Source organism: Schistocerca gregaria, unplaced genomic scaffold (genome assembly GCF_023897955.1).
Source record: "Schistocerca gregaria isolate iqSchGreg1 unplaced genomic scaffold, iqSchGreg1.2 ptg001439l, whole genome shotgun sequence".
Taxonomy (NCBI): Eukaryota; Metazoa; Arthropoda; class Insecta; order Orthoptera; family Acrididae; genus Schistocerca; species Schistocerca gregaria.
In genome coordinates this window covers 18,120-40,000 of record NW_026062738.1, presented here as the reverse complement: position 1 = coordinate 40,000, position 21,881 = coordinate 18,120, and the positions used below count along the sequence as shown (strand labels likewise).

At 49.0% G+C, this 21,881-nt stretch overlaps 38 non-coding genes across 38 annotated transcripts; all 38 read left to right on the top strand.

The window, feature by feature from the left end:
- The first annotated feature begins 375 nt into the window (after positions 1 to 375).
- Trnas-cga (transfer RNA serine (anticodon CGA)) lies at positions 376 to 457 on the top strand. Its single transcript has one exon. It is a non-coding gene; the product is annotated as a tRNA-Ser (tRNA).
- Positions 458 to 1,165: 708 nt separating this feature from the next.
- On the top strand, positions 1,166 to 1,247 carry Trnas-uga (transfer RNA serine (anticodon UGA)). The gene has a single exon. It is a non-coding gene; the product is annotated as a tRNA-Ser (tRNA).
- A 583-nt stretch (positions 1,248 to 1,830) lies between these two features.
- Positions 1,831 to 1,903, top strand: Trnaf-gaa (transfer RNA phenylalanine (anticodon GAA)). The gene has a single exon. It is a non-coding gene; the product is annotated as a tRNA-Phe (tRNA).
- A 536-nt stretch (positions 1,904 to 2,439) lies between these two features.
- Positions 2,440 to 2,512, top strand: Trnak-uuu (transfer RNA lysine (anticodon UUU)). Its single transcript has one exon. It is a non-coding gene; the product is annotated as a tRNA-Lys (tRNA).
- A 137-nt stretch (positions 2,513 to 2,649) lies between these two features.
- On the top strand, positions 2,650 to 2,731 carry Trnas-cga (transfer RNA serine (anticodon CGA)). The gene has a single exon. It is a non-coding gene; the product is annotated as a tRNA-Ser (tRNA).
- A 708-nt stretch (positions 2,732 to 3,439) lies between these two features.
- Trnas-uga (transfer RNA serine (anticodon UGA)) lies at positions 3,440 to 3,521 on the top strand. Its single transcript has one exon. It is a non-coding gene; the product is annotated as a tRNA-Ser (tRNA).
- Positions 3,522 to 4,104: 583 nt separating this feature from the next.
- Trnaf-gaa (transfer RNA phenylalanine (anticodon GAA)) lies at positions 4,105 to 4,177 on the top strand. The gene has a single exon. It is a non-coding gene; the product is annotated as a tRNA-Phe (tRNA).
- Positions 4,178 to 4,713: 536 nt separating this feature from the next.
- Trnak-uuu (transfer RNA lysine (anticodon UUU)) lies at positions 4,714 to 4,786 on the top strand. The gene has a single exon. It is a non-coding gene; the product is annotated as a tRNA-Lys (tRNA).
- Positions 4,787 to 4,923: 137 nt separating this feature from the next.
- On the top strand, positions 4,924 to 5,005 carry Trnas-cga (transfer RNA serine (anticodon CGA)). Its single transcript has one exon. It is a non-coding gene; the product is annotated as a tRNA-Ser (tRNA).
- A 708-nt stretch (positions 5,006 to 5,713) lies between these two features.
- Trnas-uga (transfer RNA serine (anticodon UGA)) lies at positions 5,714 to 5,795 on the top strand. The gene has a single exon. It is a non-coding gene; the product is annotated as a tRNA-Ser (tRNA).
- A 583-nt stretch (positions 5,796 to 6,378) lies between these two features.
- Positions 6,379 to 6,451, top strand: Trnaf-gaa (transfer RNA phenylalanine (anticodon GAA)). The gene has a single exon. It is a non-coding gene; the product is annotated as a tRNA-Phe (tRNA).
- A 536-nt stretch (positions 6,452 to 6,987) lies between these two features.
- Trnak-uuu (transfer RNA lysine (anticodon UUU)) lies at positions 6,988 to 7,060 on the top strand. Its single transcript has one exon. It is a non-coding gene; the product is annotated as a tRNA-Lys (tRNA).
- A 137-nt stretch (positions 7,061 to 7,197) lies between these two features.
- Trnas-cga (transfer RNA serine (anticodon CGA)) lies at positions 7,198 to 7,279 on the top strand. The gene has a single exon. It is a non-coding gene; the product is annotated as a tRNA-Ser (tRNA).
- A 708-nt stretch (positions 7,280 to 7,987) lies between these two features.
- Trnas-uga (transfer RNA serine (anticodon UGA)) lies at positions 7,988 to 8,069 on the top strand. The gene has a single exon. It is a non-coding gene; the product is annotated as a tRNA-Ser (tRNA).
- Positions 8,070 to 8,652: 583 nt separating this feature from the next.
- On the top strand, positions 8,653 to 8,725 carry Trnaf-gaa (transfer RNA phenylalanine (anticodon GAA)). The gene has a single exon. It is a non-coding gene; the product is annotated as a tRNA-Phe (tRNA).
- A 536-nt stretch (positions 8,726 to 9,261) lies between these two features.
- Trnak-uuu (transfer RNA lysine (anticodon UUU)) lies at positions 9,262 to 9,334 on the top strand. The gene has a single exon. It is a non-coding gene; the product is annotated as a tRNA-Lys (tRNA).
- A 137-nt stretch (positions 9,335 to 9,471) lies between these two features.
- Trnas-cga (transfer RNA serine (anticodon CGA)) lies at positions 9,472 to 9,553 on the top strand. The gene has a single exon. It is a non-coding gene; the product is annotated as a tRNA-Ser (tRNA).
- A 708-nt stretch (positions 9,554 to 10,261) lies between these two features.
- Positions 10,262 to 10,343, top strand: Trnas-uga (transfer RNA serine (anticodon UGA)). The gene has a single exon. It is a non-coding gene; the product is annotated as a tRNA-Ser (tRNA).
- Positions 10,344 to 10,926: 583 nt separating this feature from the next.
- Positions 10,927 to 10,999, top strand: Trnaf-gaa (transfer RNA phenylalanine (anticodon GAA)). The gene has a single exon. It is a non-coding gene; the product is annotated as a tRNA-Phe (tRNA).
- Positions 11,000 to 11,535: 536 nt separating this feature from the next.
- Positions 11,536 to 11,608, top strand: Trnak-uuu (transfer RNA lysine (anticodon UUU)). The gene has a single exon. It is a non-coding gene; the product is annotated as a tRNA-Lys (tRNA).
- Positions 11,609 to 11,745: 137 nt separating this feature from the next.
- Trnas-cga (transfer RNA serine (anticodon CGA)) lies at positions 11,746 to 11,827 on the top strand. Its single transcript has one exon. It is a non-coding gene; the product is annotated as a tRNA-Ser (tRNA).
- A 708-nt stretch (positions 11,828 to 12,535) lies between these two features.
- Positions 12,536 to 12,617, top strand: Trnas-uga (transfer RNA serine (anticodon UGA)). The gene has a single exon. It is a non-coding gene; the product is annotated as a tRNA-Ser (tRNA).
- A 583-nt stretch (positions 12,618 to 13,200) lies between these two features.
- Positions 13,201 to 13,273, top strand: Trnaf-gaa (transfer RNA phenylalanine (anticodon GAA)). The gene has a single exon. It is a non-coding gene; the product is annotated as a tRNA-Phe (tRNA).
- A 536-nt stretch (positions 13,274 to 13,809) lies between these two features.
- On the top strand, positions 13,810 to 13,882 carry Trnak-uuu (transfer RNA lysine (anticodon UUU)). Its single transcript has one exon. It is a non-coding gene; the product is annotated as a tRNA-Lys (tRNA).
- Positions 13,883 to 14,019: 137 nt separating this feature from the next.
- On the top strand, positions 14,020 to 14,101 carry Trnas-cga (transfer RNA serine (anticodon CGA)). Its single transcript has one exon. It is a non-coding gene; the product is annotated as a tRNA-Ser (tRNA).
- A 708-nt stretch (positions 14,102 to 14,809) lies between these two features.
- Positions 14,810 to 14,891, top strand: Trnas-uga (transfer RNA serine (anticodon UGA)). The gene has a single exon. It is a non-coding gene; the product is annotated as a tRNA-Ser (tRNA).
- Positions 14,892 to 15,474: 583 nt separating this feature from the next.
- On the top strand, positions 15,475 to 15,547 carry Trnaf-gaa (transfer RNA phenylalanine (anticodon GAA)). The gene has a single exon. It is a non-coding gene; the product is annotated as a tRNA-Phe (tRNA).
- Positions 15,548 to 16,083: 536 nt separating this feature from the next.
- On the top strand, positions 16,084 to 16,156 carry Trnak-uuu (transfer RNA lysine (anticodon UUU)). The gene has a single exon. It is a non-coding gene; the product is annotated as a tRNA-Lys (tRNA).
- Positions 16,157 to 16,293: 137 nt separating this feature from the next.
- Positions 16,294 to 16,375, top strand: Trnas-cga (transfer RNA serine (anticodon CGA)). Its single transcript has one exon. It is a non-coding gene; the product is annotated as a tRNA-Ser (tRNA).
- Positions 16,376 to 17,083: 708 nt separating this feature from the next.
- On the top strand, positions 17,084 to 17,165 carry Trnas-uga (transfer RNA serine (anticodon UGA)). The gene has a single exon. It is a non-coding gene; the product is annotated as a tRNA-Ser (tRNA).
- Positions 17,166 to 17,748: 583 nt separating this feature from the next.
- On the top strand, positions 17,749 to 17,822 carry Trnaf-gaa (transfer RNA phenylalanine (anticodon GAA)). The gene has a single exon. It is a non-coding gene; the product is annotated as a tRNA-Phe (tRNA).
- Positions 17,823 to 18,359: 537 nt separating this feature from the next.
- Trnak-uuu (transfer RNA lysine (anticodon UUU)) lies at positions 18,360 to 18,432 on the top strand. Its single transcript has one exon. It is a non-coding gene; the product is annotated as a tRNA-Lys (tRNA).
- Positions 18,433 to 18,569: 137 nt separating this feature from the next.
- On the top strand, positions 18,570 to 18,651 carry Trnas-cga (transfer RNA serine (anticodon CGA)). Its single transcript has one exon. It is a non-coding gene; the product is annotated as a tRNA-Ser (tRNA).
- A 708-nt stretch (positions 18,652 to 19,359) lies between these two features.
- Positions 19,360 to 19,441, top strand: Trnas-uga (transfer RNA serine (anticodon UGA)). The gene has a single exon. It is a non-coding gene; the product is annotated as a tRNA-Ser (tRNA).
- Positions 19,442 to 20,024: 583 nt separating this feature from the next.
- Positions 20,025 to 20,098, top strand: Trnaf-gaa (transfer RNA phenylalanine (anticodon GAA)). The gene has a single exon. It is a non-coding gene; the product is annotated as a tRNA-Phe (tRNA).
- A 538-nt stretch (positions 20,099 to 20,636) lies between these two features.
- On the top strand, positions 20,637 to 20,709 carry Trnak-uuu (transfer RNA lysine (anticodon UUU)). Its single transcript has one exon. It is a non-coding gene; the product is annotated as a tRNA-Lys (tRNA).
- A 137-nt stretch (positions 20,710 to 20,846) lies between these two features.
- On the top strand, positions 20,847 to 20,928 carry Trnas-cga (transfer RNA serine (anticodon CGA)). The gene has a single exon. It is a non-coding gene; the product is annotated as a tRNA-Ser (tRNA).
- Positions 20,929 to 21,636: 708 nt separating this feature from the next.
- On the top strand, positions 21,637 to 21,718 carry Trnas-uga (transfer RNA serine (anticodon UGA)). The gene has a single exon. It is a non-coding gene; the product is annotated as a tRNA-Ser (tRNA).
- Positions 21,719 to 21,881: the final 163 nt, after the last annotated feature.

Below are 21,881 nucleotides of genomic sequence, written 5' to 3'. Positions count from 1 at the left end.
GTGGAGACATCGCGGCCAGGCCTCGAGATTTTGACCCCTGCCCGCTTTGCCGCCGCCTGCCTCATGCTGCCAAGTTCCTTACAAAAAAAAAAAAAAAAAAAAAAAAAAAAAATGGATAAGGCGTAAAAACAGAAAAAAAAAAAAAAAAAAAAAAAAAAAAAAAAAAAAAAGATAGCTCAGTCGGTAGAGCATTAGGCTTTTAACCTAAGGGTCCAGGGTTCAAGTCCCTGTTCGGGCGGAAATTTTAATACTTTGGTAGCGATTCCTCTGGTAGCGGTGGAAACACTACGGAAAAGAATGCAGCTACGCCGTTTTCTGATGCCACATAGCTTTAAACCGTAGAAGTTGCATGTGTCGGAGAACCTCGCCCTACGGGCAGTCGTGGCCGAGTGGTTAAGGCGTCTGCCTCGAAATCAGATTTCCTCTGGGAGCGTAGGTTCGAATCCTACCGGCTGCGTGCGATTTTGCGTAAAGAGGAGCAAATATTTTCACACACGTGAACGCGGTTGCAAACCGATGGCGCCATCTTCAACAAGACGAAAATTTCCGTTTAACAATACTGAGTGTCGCGACGGCTGCTGCTTACTGTGGCTACCGGTTCTCCTCTCACTGACGCTGGGACTGCAGAAAGCCGTCGCAGGCCCACGAGTGCGCTCCCGTCATTTTCTCGCGTCGACGCCGAGTTCGTGAGTACACAGACGTGCTTGGAAGCGTTGGACAGAGCCAACATTCATTTCTCTCTTTTTTAAGAATCGCAATTCGGTCATTCGAGTGCGGAAAAAGCAATGGTGCAGCGTTTCTTTTCTTAAGATCTCGCAGCTACTTGCAAGTATGTCGACCACTTAAGACGACAGAAAACTAGCGTCAGCGGTGCGTCAGTGGGAAGTCGGTGAAGTCGCCATTGGAGCCATAAGCCAGTAATTACGTCATGCGAATCACTCGCATGCCACACAGCTGTACGATAGCTCAGTCGGTAGAGCGTTTGATTTTCAACCAAAGGGCGTTGGGTTCAACGCCATGTCTAGGAGAAAATTAATACACTTTCGTAACGGCTAATGTGCTGGCAATGGAAACACTACAGAAAAGAGTGAGGCCACGCCGCTTTCTGCCATTGGATTGCTTCTAAAGGTGCACTTTCACGTGTCGGAAGACGCTACTGCTACCGGCAGTCGTGGCCGAGTGGTTAAGGCGTCTGACTTGAAATCAGATTCCCTCTGGGAGCGTAGGTTCGAGTCCTGCCGACTGCGGAAATTTTGTAGCTCTCAAAAGATGGGCGTTCAGCTGCATTCTAGCAGTTGCGTCACTACTAAACACGTGGGTCGCCGGCAATGTGCAGTATTATTGGCTGCAGCGCTACAGTGGCACCCAGAAGCCACAGCTCATCGCCTCGTCACACTGCCGTCCACCAGGTGTGAGTGCAAGTGTCGCCTCTCTGGGCAGTGCAGATGTGTCCATTTTAACTTGCAGACAGTTACGTGTAGCAATTTATGAGCTAACGCAAGTCAAATGTTTTAGCGTGTGTATCTGCTACATACTGCCTCTCACATGGTAGAGAGCTCACTCCTTCTTGTGTCTCGTTCTCTGCACACGAGTTGCACGTGGCATCGATATAGCAAAGGTTTTCTAGAGAAAGCGAAGTCAATATTACATGAATCGAGTCGACATGTTTGCTTCTTACGATGATGGAATCAGAAGAAATGTGTGTGGTACTTCACTGCATCTGCTGCTCGCCTTTCAGCGTCCCTATGTCTTATCAGACGAAGATGACTGTGAAATTGGCGGCGATTCAGAGGTTAACGAAAACGCGCAAATCTGCGGACTTAGGTGTGAGCCGAAATAGCTCAGTTGGGAGAGCGTTAGACTGAAGATCTAAAGGTCCCTGGTTCGATCCCGGGTTTCGGCAAGCGTATGTTTTGAAGCTGATGCCAATGGAATTGCTCCGAGTCTGTGATGATGTAGGTACAGCCGATAACAAAAATGACTCTATCCTGTAACTGTTCAGGTTGTCTAGTGCTTGCCGTAAGAGGAACACAGTAGGCAACTCCCTGAGAAGTAAGAAAATACGAAAAGTCCTACCGACTGCGTTCCTTTTTTTGTGTCAGGAGGTGAAGAACGTCTCCAACGGAACCGTGAAATGAGCGAAAACGTGGGAAGCATTGCATTCGAAATGCTTGTGAAATTTCCAATTACTCAGTGAGTGTCGACAAAACACGTAAATCCTCTACTCCAACGTATGAGACCTAACGACTGCTGCGGTTTGTTTTTGCATCGTGTGTCAGCATTCTTCGATAGTCTGCTACGAGCTTAGCGCGACACGTTTGTAGACAGCATTCAGGCGACGTTTAATTAGTAACAGCTCCATGCAGCGATAGCACAGCTGTGAAGGACATGAGTCAATGTACAGCTGTGCATCGTGGGATGTTCTCTACTGTCGTGTGAGCCCGGATAGCTCAGTCGGTAGAGCATTAGGCTTTTAACCTAAGGGTCCAGGGTTCAAGTCCCTGTTCGGGCGGAAATTTTAATACTTTGGTAGCGATTCCTCTGGTAGCGGTGGAAACACTACGGAAAAGAATGCAGCTACGCCGTTTTCTGATGCCACATAGCTTTAAACCGTAGAAGTTGCATGTGTCGGAGAACCTCGCCCTACGGGCAGTCGTGGCCGAGTGGTTAAGGCGTCTGCCTCGAAATCAGATTTCCTCTGGGAGCGTAGGTTCGAATCCTACCGGCTGCGTGCGATTTTGCGTAAAGAGGAGCAAATATTTTCACACACGTGAACGCGGTTGCAAACCGATGGCGCCATCTTCAACAAGACGAAAATTTCCGTTTAACAATACTGAGTGTCGCGACGGCTGCTGCTTACTGTGGCTACCGGTTCTCCTCTCACTGACGCTGGGACTGCAGAAAGCCGTCGCAGGCCCACGAGTGCGCTCCCGTCATTTTCTCGCGTCGACGCCGAGTTCGTGAGTACACAGACGTGCTTGGAAGCGTTGGACAGAGCCAACATTCATTTCTCTCTTTTTTAAGAATCGCAATTCGGTCATTCGAGTGCGGAAAAAGCAATGGTGCAGCGTTTCTTTTCTTAAGATCTCGCAGCTACTTGCAAGTATGTCGACCACTTAAGACGACAGAAAACTAGCGTCAGCGGTGCGTCAGTGGGAAGTCGGTGAAGTCGCCATTGGAGCCATAAGCCAGTAATTACGTCATGCGAATCACTCGCATGCCACACAGCTGTACGATAGCTCAGTCGGTAGAGCGTTTGATTTTCAACCAAAGGGCGTTGGGTTCAACGCCATGTCTAGGAGAAAATTAATACACTTTCGTAACGGCTAATGTGCTGGCAATGGAAACACTACAGAAAAGAGTGAGGCCACGCCGCTTTCTGCCATTGGATTGCTTCTAAAGGTGCACTTTCACGTGTCGGAAGACGCTACTGCTACCGGCAGTCGTGGCCGAGTGGTTAAGGCGTCTGACTTGAAATCAGATTCCCTCTGGGAGCGTAGGTTCGAGTCCTGCCGACTGCGGAAATTTTGTAGCTCTCAAAAGATGGGCGTTCAGCTGCATTCTAGCAGTTGCGTCACTACTAAACACGTGGGTCGCCGGCAATGTGCAGTATTATTGGCTGCAGCGCTACAGTGGCACCCAGAAGCCACAGCTCATCGCCTCGTCACACTGCCGTCCACCAGGTGTGAGTGCAAGTGTCGCCTCTCTGGGCAGTGCAGATGTGTCCATTTTAACTTGCAGACAGTTACGTGTAGCAATTTATGAGCTAACGCAAGTCAAATGTTTTAGCGTGTGTATCTGCTACATACTGCCTCTCACATGGTAGAGAGCTCACTCCTTCTTGTGTCTCGTTCTCTGCACACGAGTTGCACGTGGCATCGATATAGCAAAGGTTTTCTAGAGAAAGCGAAGTCAATATTACATGAATCGAGTCGACATGTTTGCTTCTTACGATGATGGAATCAGAAGAAATGTGTGTGGTACTTCACTGCATCTGCTGCTCGCCTTTCAGCGTCCCTATGTCTTATCAGACGAAGATGACTGTGAAATTGGCGGCGATTCAGAGGTTAACGAAAACGCGCAAATCTGCGGACTTAGGTGTGAGCCGAAATAGCTCAGTTGGGAGAGCGTTAGACTGAAGATCTAAAGGTCCCTGGTTCGATCCCGGGTTTCGGCAAGTGTATGTTTTGAAGCTGATGCCAATGGAATTGCTCCGAGTCTGTGATGATGTAGGTACAGCCGATAACAAAAATGACTCTATCCTGTAACTGTTCAGGTTGTCTAGTGCTTGCCGTAAGAGGAACACAGTAGGCAACTCCCTGAGAAGTAAGAAAATACGAAAAGTCCTACCGACTGCGTTCCTTTTTTTGTGTCAGGAGGTGAAGAACGTCTCCAACGGAACCGTGAAATGAGCGAAAACGTGGGAAGCATTGCATTCGAAATGCTTGTGAAATTTCCAATTACTCAGTGAGTGTCGACAAAACACGTAAATCCTCTACTCCAACGTATGAGACCTAACGACTGCTGCGGTTTGTTTTTGCATCGTGTGTCAGCATTCTTCGATAGTCTGCTACGAGCTTAGCGCGACACGTTTGTAGACAGCATTCAGGCGACGTTTAATTAGTAACAGCTCCATGCAGCGATAGCACAGCTGTGAAGGACATGAGTCAATGTACAGCTGTGCATCGTGGGATGTTCTCTACTGTCGTGTGAGCCCGGATAGCTCAGTCGGTAGAGCATTAGGCTTTTAACCTAAGGGTCCAGGGTTCAAGTCCCTGTTCGGGCGGAAATTTTAATACTTTGGTAGCGATTCCTCTGGTAGCGGTGGAAACACTACGGAAAAGAATGCAGCTACGCCGTTTTCTGATGCCACATAGCTTTAAACCGCAGAAGTTGCATGTGTCGGAGAACCTCGACCTACGGGCAGTCGTGGCCGAGTGGTTAAGGCGTCTGATTCGAAATTAGATTCCCTCTGGGAGCGTAGGTTCGAATCCTACCGGCTGCGTGCGATTTTGCGTAAAGAGGAGCAAATATTTTCACACACGTGAACGCGGTTGCAAACCGATGGCGCCATCTTCAACAAGACGAAAATTTCCGTTTAACAATACTGAGTGTCGCGACGGCTGCTGCTTACTGTGGCTACCGGTTCTCCTCTCACTGACGCTGGGACTGCAGAAAGCCGTCGCAGGCCCACGAGTGCGCTCCCGTCATTTTCTCGCGTCGACGCCGAGTTCGTGAGTACACAGACGTGCTTGGAAGCGTTGGACAGAGCCAACATTCATTTCTCTCTTTTTTAAGAATCGCAATTCGGTCATTCGAGTGCGGAAAAAGCAATGGTGCAGCGTTTCTTTTCTTAAGATCTCGCAGCTACTTGCAAGTATGTCGACCACTTAAGACGACAGAAAACTAGCGTCAGCGGTGCGTCAGTGGGAAGTCGGTGAAGTCGCCATTGGAGCCATAAGCCAGTAATTACGTCATGCGAATCACTCGCATGCCACACAGCTGTACGATAGCTCAGTCGGTAGAGCGTTTGATTTTCAACCAAAGGGTGTTGGGTTCAACGCCATGTCTAGGCGAAAATTAATACACTTTCGTAACGGCTAATGTGCTGGCAATGGAAACACTACAGAAAAGAGTGAGGCCACGCCGCTTTCTGCCATTGGATTGCTTCTAAAGGTGCACTTTCACGTGTCGGAAGACGCTACTGCTACCGGCAGTCGTGGCCGAGTGGTTAAGGCGTCTGACTTGAAATCAGATTCCCTCTGGGAGCGTAGGTTCGAGTCCTGCCGACTGCGGAAATTTTGTAGCTCTCAAAAGATGGGCGTTCAGCTGCATTCTAGCAGTTGCGTCACTACTAAACACGTGGGTCGCCGGCAATGTGCAGTATTATTGGCTGCAGCGCTACAGTCGCACCCAGAAGCCACAGCTCATCGCCTCGTCACACTGCCGTCCACCAGGTGTGAGTGCAAGTGTCGCCTCTCTGGGCAGTGCAGATGTGTCCATTTTAACTTGCAGACAGTTACGTGTAGCAATTTATGAGCTAACGCAAGTCAAATGTTTTAGCGTGTGTATCTGCTACATACTGCCTCTCACATGGTAGAGAGCTCACTCCTTCTTGTGTCTCGTTCTCTGCACACGAGTTGCACGTGGCATCGATATAGCAAAGGTTTTCTAGAGAAAGCGAAGTCAATATTACATGAATCGAGTCGACATGTTTGCTTCTTACGATGATGGAATCAGAAGAAATGTGTGTGGTACTTCACTGCATCTGCTGCTCGCCTTTCAGCGTCCCTATGTCTTATCAGACGAAGATGACTGTGAAATTGGCGGCGATTCAGAGGTTAACGAAAACGCACAAATCTGCGGACTTAGGTGTGAGCCGAAATAGTTCAGTTGGGAGAGCGTTAGACTGAAGATCTAAAGGTCCCTGGTTCGATCCCGGGTTTCGGCAAGCGTATGTTTTGAAGCTGATGCCAATGGAATTGCTCCGAGTCTGTGATGATGTAGGTACAGCCGATAACAAAAATGACTCTATCCTGTAACTGTTCAGGTTGTCTAGTGCTTGCCGTAAGAGGAACACAGTAGGCAACTCCCTGAGAAGTAAGAAAATACGAAAAGTCCTACCGACTGCGTTCCTTTTTTTGTGTCAGGAGGTGAAGAACGTCTCCAACGGAACCGTGAAATGAGCGAAAACGTGGGAAGCATTGCATTCGAAATGCTTGTGAAATTTCCAATTACTCAGTGAGTGTCGACAAAACACGTAAATCCTCTACTCCAACGTATGAGACCTAACGACTGCTGCGGTTTGTTTTTGCATCGTGTGTCAGCATTCTTCGATAGTCTGCTACGAGCTTAGCGCGACACGTTTGTAGACAGCATTCAGGCGACGTTTAATTAGTAACAGCTCCATGCAGCGATAGCACAGCTGTGAAGGACATGAGTCAGTGTACAGCTGTGCATCGTGGGATGTTCTCTACTGTCGTGTGAGCCCGGATAGCTCAGTCGGTAGAGCATTAGGCTTTTAACCTAAGGGTCCAGGGTTCAAGTCCCTGTTCGGGCGGAAATTTTAATACTTTGGTAGCGATTCCTCTGGTAGCGGTGGAAACACTACGGAAAAGAATGCAGCTACGCCGTTTTCTGATGCCACATAGCTTTAAACCGTAGAAGTTGCATGTGTCGGAGAACCTCGACCTACGGGCAGTCGTGGCCGAGTGGTTAAGGCGTCTGACTCGAAATCAGATTCCCTCTGGGAGCGTAGGTTCGAATCCTACCGGCTGCGTGCGATTTTGCGTAAAGAGGAGCAAATATTTTCACACACGTGAACGCGGTTGCAAACCGATGGCGCCATCTTCAACAAGACGAAAATTTCCGTTTAACAATACTGAGTGTCGCGACGGCTGCTGCTTACTGTGGCTACCGGTTCTCCTCTCACTGACGCTGGGACTGCAGAAAGCCGTCGCAGGCCCACGAGTGCGCTCCCGTCATTTTCTCGCGTCGACGCCGAGTTCGTGAGTACACAGACGTGCTTGGAAGCGTTGGACAGAGCCAACATTCATTTCTCTCTTTTTTAAGAATCGCAATTCGGTCATTCGAGTGCGGAAAAAGCAATGGTGCAGCGTTTCTTTTCTTAAGATCTCGCAGCTACTTGCAAGTATGTCGACCACTTAAGACGACAGAAAACTAGCGTCAGCGGTGCGTCAGTGGGAAGTCGGTGAAGTCGCCATTGGAGCCATAAGCCAGTAATTACGTCATGCGAATCACTCGCATGCCACACAGCTGTACGATAGCTCAGTCGGTAGAGCGTTTGATTTTCAACCAAAGGGTGTTGGGTTCAACGCCATGTCTAGGCGAAAATTAATACACTTTCGTAACGGCTAATGTGCTGGCAATGGAAACACTACAGAAAAGAGTGAGGCCACGCCGCTTTCTGCCATTGGATTGCTTCTAAAGGTGCACTTTCACGTGTCGGAAGACGCTACTGCTACCGGCAGTCGTGGCCGAGTGGTTAAGGCGTCTGACTTGAAATCAGATTCCCTCTGGGAGCGTAGGTTCGAGTCCTGCCGACTGCGGAAATTTTGTAGCTCTCAAAAGATGGGCGTTCAGCTGCATTCTAGCAGTTGCGTCACTACTAAACACGTGGGTCGCCGGCAATGTGCAGTATTATTGGCTGCAGCGCTACAGTCGCACCCAGAAGCCACAGCTCATCGCCTCGTCACACTGCCGTCCACCAGGTGTGAGTGCAAGTGTCGCCTCTCTGGGCAGTGCAGATGTGTCCATTTTAACTTGCAGACAGTTACGTGTAGCAATTTATGAGCTAACGCAAGTCAAATGTTTTAGCGTGTGTATCTGCTACATACTGCCTCTCACATGGTAGAGAGCTCACTCCTTCTTGTGTCTCGTTCTCTGCACACGAGTTGCACGTGGCATCGATATAGCAAAGGTTTTCTAGAGAAAGCGAAGTCAATATTACATGAATCGAGTCGACATGTTTGCTTCTTACGATGATGGAATCAGAAGAAATGTGTGTGGTACTTCACTGCATCTGCTGCTCGCCTTTCAGCGTCCCTATGTCTTATCAGACGAAGATGACTGTGAAATTGGCGGCGATTCAGAGGTTAACGAAAACGCGCAAATCTGCGGACTTAGGTGTGAGCCGAAATAGCTCAGTTGGGAGAGCGTTAGACTGAAGATCTAAAGGTCCCTGGTTCGATCCCGGGTTTCGGCAAGCGTATGTTTTGAAGCTGATGCCAATGGAATTGCTCCGAGTCTGTGATGATGTAGGTACAGCCGATAACAAAAATGACTCTATCCTGTAACTGTTCAGGTTGTCTAGTGCTTGCCGTAAGAGGAACACAGTAGGCAACTCCCTGAGAAGTAAGAAAATACGAAAAGTCCTACCGACTGCGTTCCTTTTTTTGTGTCAGGAGGTGAAGAACGTCTCCAACGGAACCGTGAAATGAGCGAAAACGTGGGAAGCATTGCATTCGAAATGCTTGTGAAATTTCCAATTACTCAGTGAGTGTCGACAAAACACGTAAATCCTCTACTCCAACGTATGAGACCTAACGACTGCTGCGGTTTGTTTTTGCATCGTGTGTCAGCATTCTTCGATAGTCTGCTACGAGCTTAGCGCGACACGTTTGTAGACAGCATTCAGGCGACGTTTAATTAGTAACAGCTCCATGCAGCGATAGCACAGCTGTGAAGGACATGAGTCAATGTACAGCTGTGCATCGTGGGATGTTCTCTACTGTCGTGTGAGCCCGGATAGCTCAGTCGGTAGAGCATTAGGCTTTTAACCTAAGGGTCCAGGGTTCAAGTCCCTGTTCGGGCGGAAATTTTAATACTTTGGTAGCGATTCCTCTGGTAGCGGTGGAAACACTACGGAAAAGAATGCAGCTACGCCGTTTTCTGATGCCACATAGCTTTAAACCGTAGAAGTTGCATGTGTCGGAGAACCTCGCCCTACGGGCAGTCGTGGCCGAGTGGTTAAGGCGTCTGCCTCGAAATCAGATTTCCTCTGGGAGCGTAGGTTCGAATCCTACCGGCTGCGTGCGATTTTGCGTAAAGAGGAGCAAATATTTTCACACACGTGAACGCGGTTGCAAACCGATGGCGCCATCTTCAACAAGACGAAAATTTCCGTTTAACAATACTGAGTGTCGCGACGGCTGCTGCTTACTGTGGCTACCGGTTCTCCTCTCACTGACGCTGGGACTGCAGAAAGCCGTCGCAGGCCCACGAGTGCGCTCCCGTCATTTTCTCGCGTCGACGCCGAGTTCGTGAGTACACAGACGTGCTTGGAAGCGTTGGACAGAGCCAACATTCATTTCTCTCTTTTTTAAGAATCGCAATTCGGTCATTCGAGTGCGGAAAAAGCAATGGTGCAGCGTTTCTTTTCTTAAGATCTCGCAGCTACTTGCAAGTATGTCGACCACTTAAGACGACAGAAAACTAGCGTCAGCGGTGCGTCAGTGGGAAGTCGGTGAAGTCGCCATTGGAGCCATAAGCCAGTAATTACGTCATGCGAATCACTCGCATGCCACACAGCTGTACGATAGCTCAGTCGGTAGAGCGTTTGATTTTCAACCAAAGGGCGTTGGGTTCAACGCCATGTCTAGGAGAAAATTAATACACTTTCGTAACGGCTAATGTGCTGGCAATGGAAACACTACAGAAAAGAGTGAGGCCACGCCGCTTTCTGCCATTGGATTGCTTCTAAAGGTGCACTTTCACGTGTCGGAAGACGCTACTGCTACCGACAGTCGTGGCCGAGTGGTTAAGGCGTCTGACTTGAAATCAGATTCCCTCTGGGAGCGTAGGTTCGAGTCCTGCCGACTGCGGAAATTTTGTAGCTCTCAAAAGATGGGCGTTCAGCTGCATTCTAGCAGTTGCGTCACTACTAAACACGTGGGTCGCCGGCAATGTGCAGTATTATTGGCTGCAGCGCTACAGTGGCACCCAGAAGCCACAGCTCATCGCCTCGTCACACTGCCGTCCACCAGGTGTGAGTGCAAGTGTCGCCTCTCTGGGCAGTGCAGATGTGTCCATTTTAACTTGCAGACAGTTACGTGTAGCAATTTATGAGCTAACGCAAGTCAAATGTTTTAGCGTGTGTATCTGCTACATACTGCCTCTCACATGGTAGAGAGCTCACTCCTTCTTGTGTCTCGTTCTCTGCACACGAGTTGCACGTGGCATCGATATAGCAAAGGTTTTCTAGAGAAAGCGAAGTCAATATTACATGAATCGAGTCGACATGTTTGCTTCTTACGATGATGGAATCAGAAGAAATGTGTGTGGTACTTCACTGCATCTGCTGCTCGCCTTTCAGCGTCCCTATGTCTTATCAGACGAAGATGACTGTGAAATTGGCGGCGATTCAGAGGTTAACGAAAACGCGCAAATCTGCGGACTTAGGTGTGAGCCGAAATAGCTCAGTTGGGAGAGCGTTAGACTGAAGATCTAAAGGTCCCTGGTTCGATCCCGGGTTTCGGCAAGTGTATGTTTTGAAGCTGATGCCAATGGAATTGCTCCGAGTCTGTGATGATGTAGGTACAGCCGATAACAAAAATGACTCTATCCTGTAACTGTTCAGGTTGTCTAGTGCTTGCCGTAAGAGGAACACAGTAGGCAACTCCCTGAGAAGTAAGAAAATACGAAAAGTCCTACCGACTGCGTTCCTTTTTTTGTGTCAGGAGGTGAAGAACGTCTCCAACGGAACCGTGAAATGAGCGAAAACGTGGGAAGCATTGCATTCGAAATGCTTGTGAAATTTCCAATTACTCAGTGAGTGTCGACAAAACACGTAAATCCTCTACTCCAACGTATGAGACCTAACGACTGCTGCGGTTTGTTTTTGCATCGTGTGTCAGCATTCTTCGATAGTCTGCTACGAGCTTAGCGCGACACGTTTGTAGACAGCATTCAGGCGACGTTTAATTAGTAACAGCTCCATGCAGCGATAGCACAGCTGTGAAGGACATGAGTCAATGTACAGCTGTGCATCGTGGGATGTTCTCTACTGTCGTGTGAGCCCGGATAGCTCAGTCGGTAGAGCATTAGGCTTTTAACCTAAGGGTCCAGGGTTCAAGTCCCTGTTCGGGCGGAAATTTTAATACTTTGGTAGCGATTCCTCTGGTAGCGGTGGAAACACTACGGAAAAGAATGCAGCTACGCCGTTTTCTGATGCCACATAGCTTTAAACCGTAGAAGTTGCATGTGTCGGAGAACCTCGCCCTACGGGCAGTCGTGGCCGAGTGGTTAAGGCGTCTGCCTCGAAATCAGATTTCCTCTGGGAGCGTAGGTTCGAATCCTACCGGCTGCGTGCGATTTTGCGTAAAGAGGAGCAAATATTTTCACACACGTGAACGCGGTTGCAAACCGATGGCGCCATCTTCAACAAGACGAAAATTTCCGTTTAACAATACTGAGTGTCGCGACGGCTGCTGCTTACTGTGGCTACCGGTTCTCCTCTCACTGACGCTGGGACTGCAGAAAGCCGTCGCAGGCCCACGAGTGCGCTCCCGTCATTTTCTCGCGTCGACGCCGAGTTCGTGAGTACACAGACGTGCTTGGAAGCGTTGGACAGAGCCAACATTCATTTCTCTCTTTTTTAAGAATCGCAATTCGGTCATTCGAGTGCGGAAAAAGCAATGGTGCAGCGTTTCTTTTCTTAAGATCTCGCAGCTACTTGCAAGTATGTCGACCACTTAAGACGACAGAAAACTAGCGTCAGCGGTGCGTCAGTGGGAAGTCGGTGAAGTCGCCATTGGAGCCATAAGCCAGTAATTACGTCATGCGAATCACTCGCATGCCACACAGCTGTACGATAGCTCAGTCGGTAGAGCGTTTGATTTTCAACCAAAGGGTGTTGGGTTCAACGCCATGTCTAGGCGAAAATTAATACACTTTCGTAACGGCTAATGTGCTGGCAATGGAAACACTACAGAAAAGAGTGAGGCCACGCCGCTTTCTGCCATTGGATTGCTTCTAAAGGTGCACTTTCACGTGTCGGAAGACGCTACTGCTACCGGCAGTCGTGGCCGAGTGGTTAAGGCGTCTGACTTGAAATCAGATTCCCTCTGGGAGCGTAGGTTCGAGTCCTGCCGACTGCGGAAATTTTGTAGCTCTCAAAAGATGGGCGTTCAGCTGCATTCTAGCAGTTGCGTCACTACTAAACACGTGGGTCGCCGGCAATGTGCAGTATTATTGGCTGCAGCGCTACAGTCGCACCCAGAAGCCACAGCTCATCGCCTCGTCACACTGCCGTCCACCAGGTGTGAGTGCAAGTGTCGCCTCTCTGGGCAGTGCAGATGTGTCCATTTTAACTTGCAGACAGTTACGTGTAGCAATTTATGAGCTAACGCAAGTCAAATGTTTTAGCGTGTGTATCTGCTACATACTGCCTCTCACATGGTAGAGAGCTCACTCCTTCTTGTGTCTCGTTCTCTGCACACGAGTTGCACGTGGCATCGATATAGCAAAGGTTTTCTAGAGAAAGCGAAGTCAATATTACATGAATCGAGTCGACATGTTTGCTTCTTACGATGATGGAATCAGAAGAAATGTGTGTGGTACTTCACTGCATCTGCTGCTCGCCTTTCAGCGTCCCTATGTCTTATCAGACGAAGATGACTGTGAAATTGGCGGCGATTCAGAGGTTAACGAAAACGCGCAAATCTGCGGACTTAGGTGTGAGCCGAAATAGCTCAGTTGGGAGAGCGTTAGACTGAAGATCTAAAGGTCCCTGGTTCGATCCCGGGTTTCGGCAAGCGTATGTTTTGAAGCTGATGCCAATGGAATTGCTCCGAGTCTGTGATGATGTAGGTACAGCCGATAACAAAAATGACTCTATCCTGTAACTGTTCAGGTTGTCTAGTGCTTGCCGTAAGAGGAACACAGTAGGCAACTCCCTGAGAAGTAAGAAAATACGAAAAGTCCTACCGACTGCGTTCCTTTTTTTGTGTCAGGAGGTGAAGAACGTCTCCAACGGAACCGTGAAATGAGCGAAAACGTGGGAAGCATTGCATTCGAAATGCTTGTGAAATTTCCAATTACTCAGTGAGTGTCGACAAAACACGTAAATCCTCTACTCCAACGTATGAGACCTAACGACTGCTGCGGTTTGTTTTTGCATCGTGTGTCAGCATTCTTCGATAGTCTGCTACGAGCTTAGCGCGACACGTTTGTAGACAGCATTCAGGCGACGTTTAATTAGTAACAGCTCCATGCAGCGATAGCACAGCTGTGAAGGACATGAGTCAGTGTACAGCTGTGCATCGTGGGATGTTCTCTACTGTCGTGTGAGCCCGGATAGCTCAGTCGGTAGAGCATTAGGCTTTTAACCTAAGGGTCCAGGGTTCAAGTCCCTGTTCGGGCGGAAATTTTAATACTTTGGTAGCGATTCCTCTGGTAGCGGTGGAAACACTACGGAAAAGAATGCAGCTACGCCGTTTTCTGATGCCACATAGCTTTAAACCGTAGAAGTTGCATGTGTCGGAGAACCTCGACCTACGGGCAGTCGTGGCCGAGTGGTTAAGGCGTCTGACTCGAAATCAGATTCCCTCTGGGAGCGTAGGTTCGAATCCTACCGGCTGCGTGCGATTTTGCGTAAAGAGGAGCAAATATTTTCACACACGTGAACGCGGTTGCAAACCGATGGCGCCATCTTCAACAAGACGAAAATTTCCGTTTAACAATACTGAGTGTCGCGACGGCTGCTGCTTACTGTGGCTACCGGTTCTCCTCTCACTGACGCTGGGACTGCAGAAAGCCGTCGCAGGCCCACGAGTGCGCTCCCGTCATTTTCTCGCGTCGACGCCGAGTTCGTGAGTACACAGACGTGCTTGGAAGCGTTGGACAGAGCCAACATTCATTTCTCTCTTTTTTAAGAATCGCAATTCGGTCATTCGAGTGCGGAAAAAGCAATGGTGCAGCGTTTCTTTTCTTAAGATCTCGCAGCTACTTGCAAGTATGTCGACCACTTAAGACGACAGAAAACTAGCGTCAGCGGTGCGTCAGTGGGAAGTCGGTGAAGTCGCCATTGGAGCCATAAGCCAGTAATTACGTCATGCGAATCACTCGCATGCCACACAGCTGTACGATAGCTCAGTCGGTAGAGCGTTTGATTTTCAACCAAAGGGTGTTGGGTTCAACGCCATGTCTAGGCGAAAATTAATACACTTTCGTAACGGCTAATGTGCTGGCAATGGAAACACTACAGAAAAGAGTGAGGCCACGCCGCTTTCTGCCATTGGATTGCTTCTAAAGGTGCACTTTCACGTGTCGGAAGACGCTACTGCTACCGGCAGTCGTGGCCGAGTGGTTAAGGCGTCTGACTTGAAATCAGATTCCCTCTGGGAGTGTAGGTTCGAGTCCTGCCGACTGCGGAAATTTTGTAGCTCTCAAAAGATGGGCGTTCAGCTGCATTCTAGCAGTTGCGTCACTACTAAACACGTGGGTCGCCGGCAATGTGCAGTATTATTGGCTGCAGCGCTACAGTCGCACCCAGAAGCCACAGCTCATCGCCTCGTCACACTGCCGTCCACCAGGTGTGAGTGCAAGTGTCGCCTCTCTGGGCAGTGCAGATGTGTCCATTTTAACTTGCAGACAGTTACGTGTAGCAATTTATGAGCTAACGCAAGTCAAATGTTTTAGCGTGTGTATCTGCTACATACTGCCTCTCACATGGTAGAGAGCTCACTCCTTCTTGTGTCTCGTTCTCTGCACACGAGTTGCACGTGGCATCGATATAGCAAAGGTTTTCTAGAGAAAGCGAAGTCAATATTACATGAATCGAGTCGACATGTTTGCTTCTTACGATGATGGAATCAGAAGAAATGTGTGTGGTACTTCACTGCATCTGCTGCTCGCCTTTCAGCGTCCCTATGTCTTATCAGACGAAGATGACTGTGAAATTGGCGGCGATTCAGAGGTTAACGAAAACGCGCAAATCTGCGGACTTAGGTGTGAGCCGAAATAGCTCAGTTGGGAGAGCGTTAGACTGAAGATCTAAAGGTCCCTGGTTCAATCCCGGGTTTCGGCAAGCGTATGTTTTGAAGCTGATGCCAATGGAATTGCTCCGAGTCTGTGATGATGTAGGTACAGCCGATAACAAAAATGACTCTATCCTGTAACTGTTCAGGTTGTCTAGTGCTTGCCGTAAGAGGAACACAGTAGGCAACTCCCTGAGAAGTAAGAAAATACGAAAAGTCCTACCGACTGCGTTCCTTTTTTTGTGTCAGGAGGTGAAGAACGTCTCCAACGGAACCGTGAAATGAGCGAAAACGTGGGAAGCATTGCATTCGAAATGCTTGTGAAATTTCCAATTACTCAGTGAGTGTCGACAAAACACGTAAATCCTCTACTCCAACGTATGAGACCTAACGACTGCTGCGGTTTGTTTTTGCATCGTGTGTCAGCATTCTTCGATAGTCTGCTACGAGCTTAGCGCGACACGTTTGTAGACAGCATTCAGGCGACGTTTAATTAGTAACAGCTCCATGCAGCGATAGCACAGCTGTGAAGGACATGAGTCAGTGTACAGCTGTGCATCGTGGGATGTTCTCTACTGTCGTGTGAGCCCGGATAGCTCAGTCGGTAGAGCATTAGGCTTTTAACCTAAGGGTCCAGGGTTCAAGTCCCTGTTCGGGCGGAAATTTTAATACTTTGGTAGCGATTCCTCTGGTAGCGGTGGAAACACTACGGAAAAGAATGCAGCTACGCCGTTTTCTGATGCCACATAGCTTTAAACCGTAGAAGTTGCATGTGTCGGAGAACCTCGACCTACGGGCAGTCGTGGCCGAGTGGTTAAGGCGTCTGACTCGAAATCAGATTCCCTCTGGGAGCGTAGGTTCGAATCCTACCGGCTGCGTGCGATTTTGCGTAAAGAGGAGCAAATATTTTCACACACGTGAACGCGGTTGCAAACCGATGGCGCCATCTTCAACAAGACGAAAATTTCCGTTTAACAATACTGAGTGTCGCGACGGCTGCTGCTTACTGTGGCTACCGGTTCTCCTCTCACTGACGCTGGGACTGCAGAAAGCCGTCGCAGGCCCACGAGTGCGCTCCCGTCATTTTCTCGCGTCGACGCCGAGTTCGTGAGTACACAGACGTGCTTGGAAGCGTTGGACAGAGCCAACATTCATTTCTCTCTTTTTTAAGAATCGCAATTCGGTCATTCGAGTGCGGAAAAAGCAATGGTGCAGCGTTTCTTTTCTTAAGATCTCGCAGCTACTTGCAAGTATGTCGACCACTTAAGACGACAGAAAACTAGCGTCAGCGGTGCGTCAGTGGGAAGTCGGTGAAGTCGCCATTGGAGCCATAAGCCAGTAATTACGTCATGCGAATCACTCGCATGCCACACAGCTGTACGATAGCTCAGTCGGTAGAGCGTTTGATTTTCAACCAAAGGGTGTTGGGTTCAACGCCATGTCTAGGCGAAAATTAATACACTTTCGTAACGGCTAATGTGCTGGCAATGGAAACACTACAGAAAAGAGTGAGGCCACGCCGCTTTCTGCCATTGGATTGCTTCTAAAGGTGCACTTTCACGTGTCGGAAGACGCTACTGCTACCGGCAGTCGTGGCCGAGTGGTTAAGGCGTCTGACTTGAAATCAGATTCCCTCTGGGAGTGTAGGTTCGAGTCCTGCCGACTGCGGAAATTTTGTAGCTCTCAAAAGATGGGCGTTCAGCTGCATTCTAGCAGTTGCGTCACTACTAAACACGTGGGTCGCCGGCAATGTGCAGTATTATTGGCTGCAGCGCTACAGTCGCACCCAGAAGCCACAGCTCATCGCCTCGTCACACTGCCGTCCACCAGGTGTGAGTGCAAGTGTCGCCTCTCTGGGCAGTGCAGATGTGTCCATTTTAACTTGCAGACAGTTACGTGTAGCAATTTATGAGCTAACGCAAGTCAAATGTTTTAGCGTGTGTATCTGCTACATACTGCCTCTCACATGGTAGAGAGCTCACTCCTTCTTGTGTCTCGTTCTCTGCACACGAGTTGCACGTGGCATCGATATAGCAAAGGTTTTCTAGAGAAAGCGAAGTCAATATTACATGAATCGAGTCGACATGTTTGCTTCTTACGATGATGGAATCAGAAGAAATGTGTGTGGTACTTCACTGCATCTGCTGCTCGCCTTTCAGCGTCCCTATGTCTTATCAGACGAAGATGACTGTGAAATTGGCGGCGATTCAGAGGTTAACGAAAACGCGCAAATCTGCGGACTTAGGTGTGAGCCGAAATAGCTCAGTTGGGAGAGCGTTAGACTGAAGATCTAAAGGTCCCTGGTTCGATCCCGGGTTTTCGGCAAGCGTATGTTTTGAAGCTGATGCCAATGGAATTGCTCCGAGTCTGTGATGATGTAGGTACAGCCGATAACAAAAATGACTCTATCCTGTAACTGTTCAGGTTGTCTAGTGCTTGCCGTAAGAGGAACACAGTAGGCAACTCCCTGAGAAGTAAGAAAATACGAAAAGTCCTACCGACTGCGTTCCTTTTTTTGTGTCAGGAGGTGAAGAACGTCTCCAACGGAACCGTGAAATGAGCGAAAACGTGGGAAGCATTGCATTCGAAATGCTTGTGAAATTTCCAATTACTCAGTGAGTGTCGACAAAACACGTAAATCCTCTACTCCAACGTATGAGACCTAACGACTGCTGCGGTTTGTTTTTGCATCGTGTGTCAGCATTCTTTCGATAGTCTGCTACGAGCTTAGCGCGACACGTTTGTAGACAGCATTCAGGCGACGTTTAATTAGTAACAGCTCCATGCAGCGATAGCACAGCTGTGAAGGACATGAGTCAATGTACAGCTGTGCATCGTGGGATGTTCTCTACTGTCGTGTGAGCCCGGATAGCTCAGTCGGTAGAGCATTAGGCTTTTAACCTAAGGGTCCAGGGTTCAAGTCCCTGTTCGGGCGGAAATTTTAATACTTTGGTAGCGATTCCTCTGGTAGCGGTGGAAACACTACGGAAAAGAATGCAGCTACGCCGTTTTCTGATGCCACATAGCTTTAAACCGTAGAAGTTGCATGTGTCGGAGAACCTCGACCTACGGGCAGTCGTGGCCGAGTGGTTAAGGCGTCTGACTCGAAATCAGATTCCCTCTGGGAGCGTAGGTTCGAATCCTACCGGCTGCGTGCGATTTTGCGTAAAGAGGAGCAAATATTTTCACACACGTGAACGCGGTTGCAAACCGATGGCGCCATCTTCAACAAGACGAAAATTTCCGTTTAACAATACTGAGTGTCGCGACGGCTGCTGCTTACTGTGGCTACCGGTTCTCCTCTCACTGACGCTGGGACTGCAGAAAGCCGTCGCAGGCCCACGAGTGCGCTCCCGTCATTTTCTCGCGTCGACGCCGAGTTCGTGAGTACACAGACGTGCTTGGAAGCGTTGGACAGAGCCAACATTCATTTCTCTCTTTTTTAAGAATCGCAATTCGGTCATTCGAGTGCGGAAAAAGCAATGGTGCAGCGTTTCTTTTCTTAAGATCTCGCAGCTACTTGCAAGTATGTCGACCACTTAAGACGACAGAAAACTAGCGTCAGCGGTGCGTCAGTGGGAAGTCGGTGAAGTCGCCATTGGAGCCATAAGCCAGTAATTACGTCATGCGAATCACTCGCATGCCACACAGCTGTACGATAGCTCAGTCGGTAGAGCGTTTGATTTTCAACCAAAGGGCGTTGGGTTCAACGCCATGTCTAGGAGAAAATTAATACACTTTCGTAACGGCTAATGTGCTGGCAATGGAAACACTACAGAAAAGAGTGAGGCCACGCCGCTTTCTGCCATTGGATTGCTTCTAAAGGTGCACTTTCACGTGTCGGAAGACGCTACTGCTACCGGCAGTCGTGGCCGAGTGGTTAAGGCGTCTGACTTGAAATCAGATTCCCTCTGGGAGCGTAGGTTCGAGTCCTGCCGACTGCGGAAATTTTGTAGCTCTCAAAAGATGGGCGTTCAGCTGCATTCTAGCAGTTGCGTCACTACTAAACACGTGGGTCGCCGGCAATGTGCAGTATTATTGGCTGCAGCGCTACAGTCGCACCCAGAAGCCACAGCTCATCGCCTCGTCACACTGCCGTCCACCAGGTGTGAGTGCAAGTGTCGCCTCTCTGGGCAGTGCAGATGTGTCCATTTTAACTTGCAGACAGTTACGTGTAGCAATTTATGAGCTAACGCAAGTCAAATGTTTTAGCGTGTGTATCTGCTACATACTGCCTCTCACATGGTAGAGAGCTCACTCCTTCTTGTGTCTCGTTCTCTGCACACGAGTTGCACGTGGCATCGATATAGCAAAGGTTTTCTAGAGAAAGCGAAGTCAATATTACATGAATCGAGTCGACATGTTTGCTTCTTACGATGATGGAATCAGAAGAAATGTGTGTGGTACTTCACTGCATCTGCTGCTCGCCTTTCAGCGTCCCTATGTCTTATCAGACGAAGATGACTGTGAAATTGGCGGCGATTCAGAGGTTAACGAAAACGCGCAAATCTGCGGACTTAGGTGTGAGCCGAAATAGCTCAGTTGGGAGAGCGTTAGACTGAAGATCTAAAGGTCCCTGGTTCGATCCCGGGTTTTCGGCAAGCGTATGTTTTGAAGCTGATGCCAATGGAATTGCTCCGAGTCTGTGATGATGTAGGTACAGCCGATAACAAAAATGACTCTATCCTGTAACTGTTCAGGTTGTCTAGTGCTTGCCGTAAGAGGAACACAGTAGGCAACTCCCTGAGAAGTAAGAAAATACGAAAAGTCCTACCGACTGCGTTTCCTTTTTTTGTGTCAGGAGGTGAAGAACGTCTCCAACGGAACCGTGAAATGAGCGAAAACGTGGGAAGCATTGCATTCGAAATGCTTGTGAAATTTCCAATTACTCAGTGAGTGTCGACAAAACACGTAAATCCTCTACTCCAACGTATGAGACCTAACGACTGCTGCGGTTTGTTTTTGCATCGTGTGTCAGCATTCTTTCGATAGTCTGCTACGAGCTTAGCGCGACACGTTTGTAGACAGCATTCAGGCGACGTTTAATTAGTAACAGCTCCATGCAGCGATAGCACAGCTGTGAAGGACATGAGTCAATGTACAGCTGTGCATCGTGGGATGTTCTCTACTGTCGTGTGAGCCCGGATAGCTCAGTCGGTAGAGCATTAGGCTTTTAACCTAAGGGTCCAGGGTTCAAGTCCCTGTTCGGGCGGAAATTTTAATACTTTGGTAGCGATTCCTCTGGTAGCGGTGGAAACACTACGGAAAAGAATGCAGCTACGCCGTTTTCTGATGCCACATAGCTTTAAACCGTAGAAGTTGCATGTGTCGGAGAACCTCGCCCTACGGGCAGTCGTGGCCGAGTGGTTAAGGCGTTTGACTCGAAATCAGATTCCCTCTGGGAGCGTAGGTTCGAATCCTACCGGCTGCGTGCGACTTTGCGTAAAGAGGAGCAAATATTTTCACACACGTGAACGCGGTTGCAAACCGATGGCGCCATCTTCAACAAGACGAAAATTTCCGTTTAACAATACTGAGTGTCGCGACGGCTGCTGCTTACTGTGGCTACCGGTTCTCCTCTCACTGACGCTGGGACTGCAGAAAGCCGTCGCAGGCCCACGAGTGCGCTCCCGTCATTTTCTCGCGTCGACGCCGAGTTCGTGAGTACACAGACGTGCTTGGAAGCGTTGGACAGAGCCAACATTCATTTCTCTCTTTTTTAAGAATCGCAATTCGGTCATTCGAGTGCGGAAAAAGCAATGGTGCAGCGTTTCTTTTCTTAAGATCTCGCAGCTACTTGCAAGTATGTCGACCACTTAAGACGACAGAAAACTAGCGTCAGCGGTGCGTCAGTGGGAAGTCGGTGAAGTCGCCATTGGAGCCATAAGCCAGTAATTACGTCATGCGAATCACTCGCATGCCACACAGCTGTACGATAGCTCAGTCGGTAGAGCGTTTGATTTTCAACCAAAGGGTGTTGGGTTCAACGCCATGTCTAGGCGAAAATTAATACACTTTCGTAACGGCTAATGTGCTGGCAATGGAAACACTACAGAAAAGAGTGAGGCCACGCCGCTTTCTGCCATTGGATTGCTTCTAAAGGTGCACTTTCACGTGTCGGAAGACGCTACTGCTACCGGCAGTCGTGGCCGAGTGGTTAAGGCGTCTGACTTGAAATCAGATTCCCTCTGGGAGCGTAGGTTCGAGTCCTGCCGACTGCGGAAATTTTGTAGCTCTCAAAAGATGGGCGTTCAGCTGCATTCTAGCAGTTGCGTCACTACTAAACACGTGGGTCGCCGGCAATGTGCAGTATTATTGGCTGCAGCGCTACAGTCGCACCCAGAAGCCACAGCTCATCGCCTCGTCACACTGCCGTCCACCAGG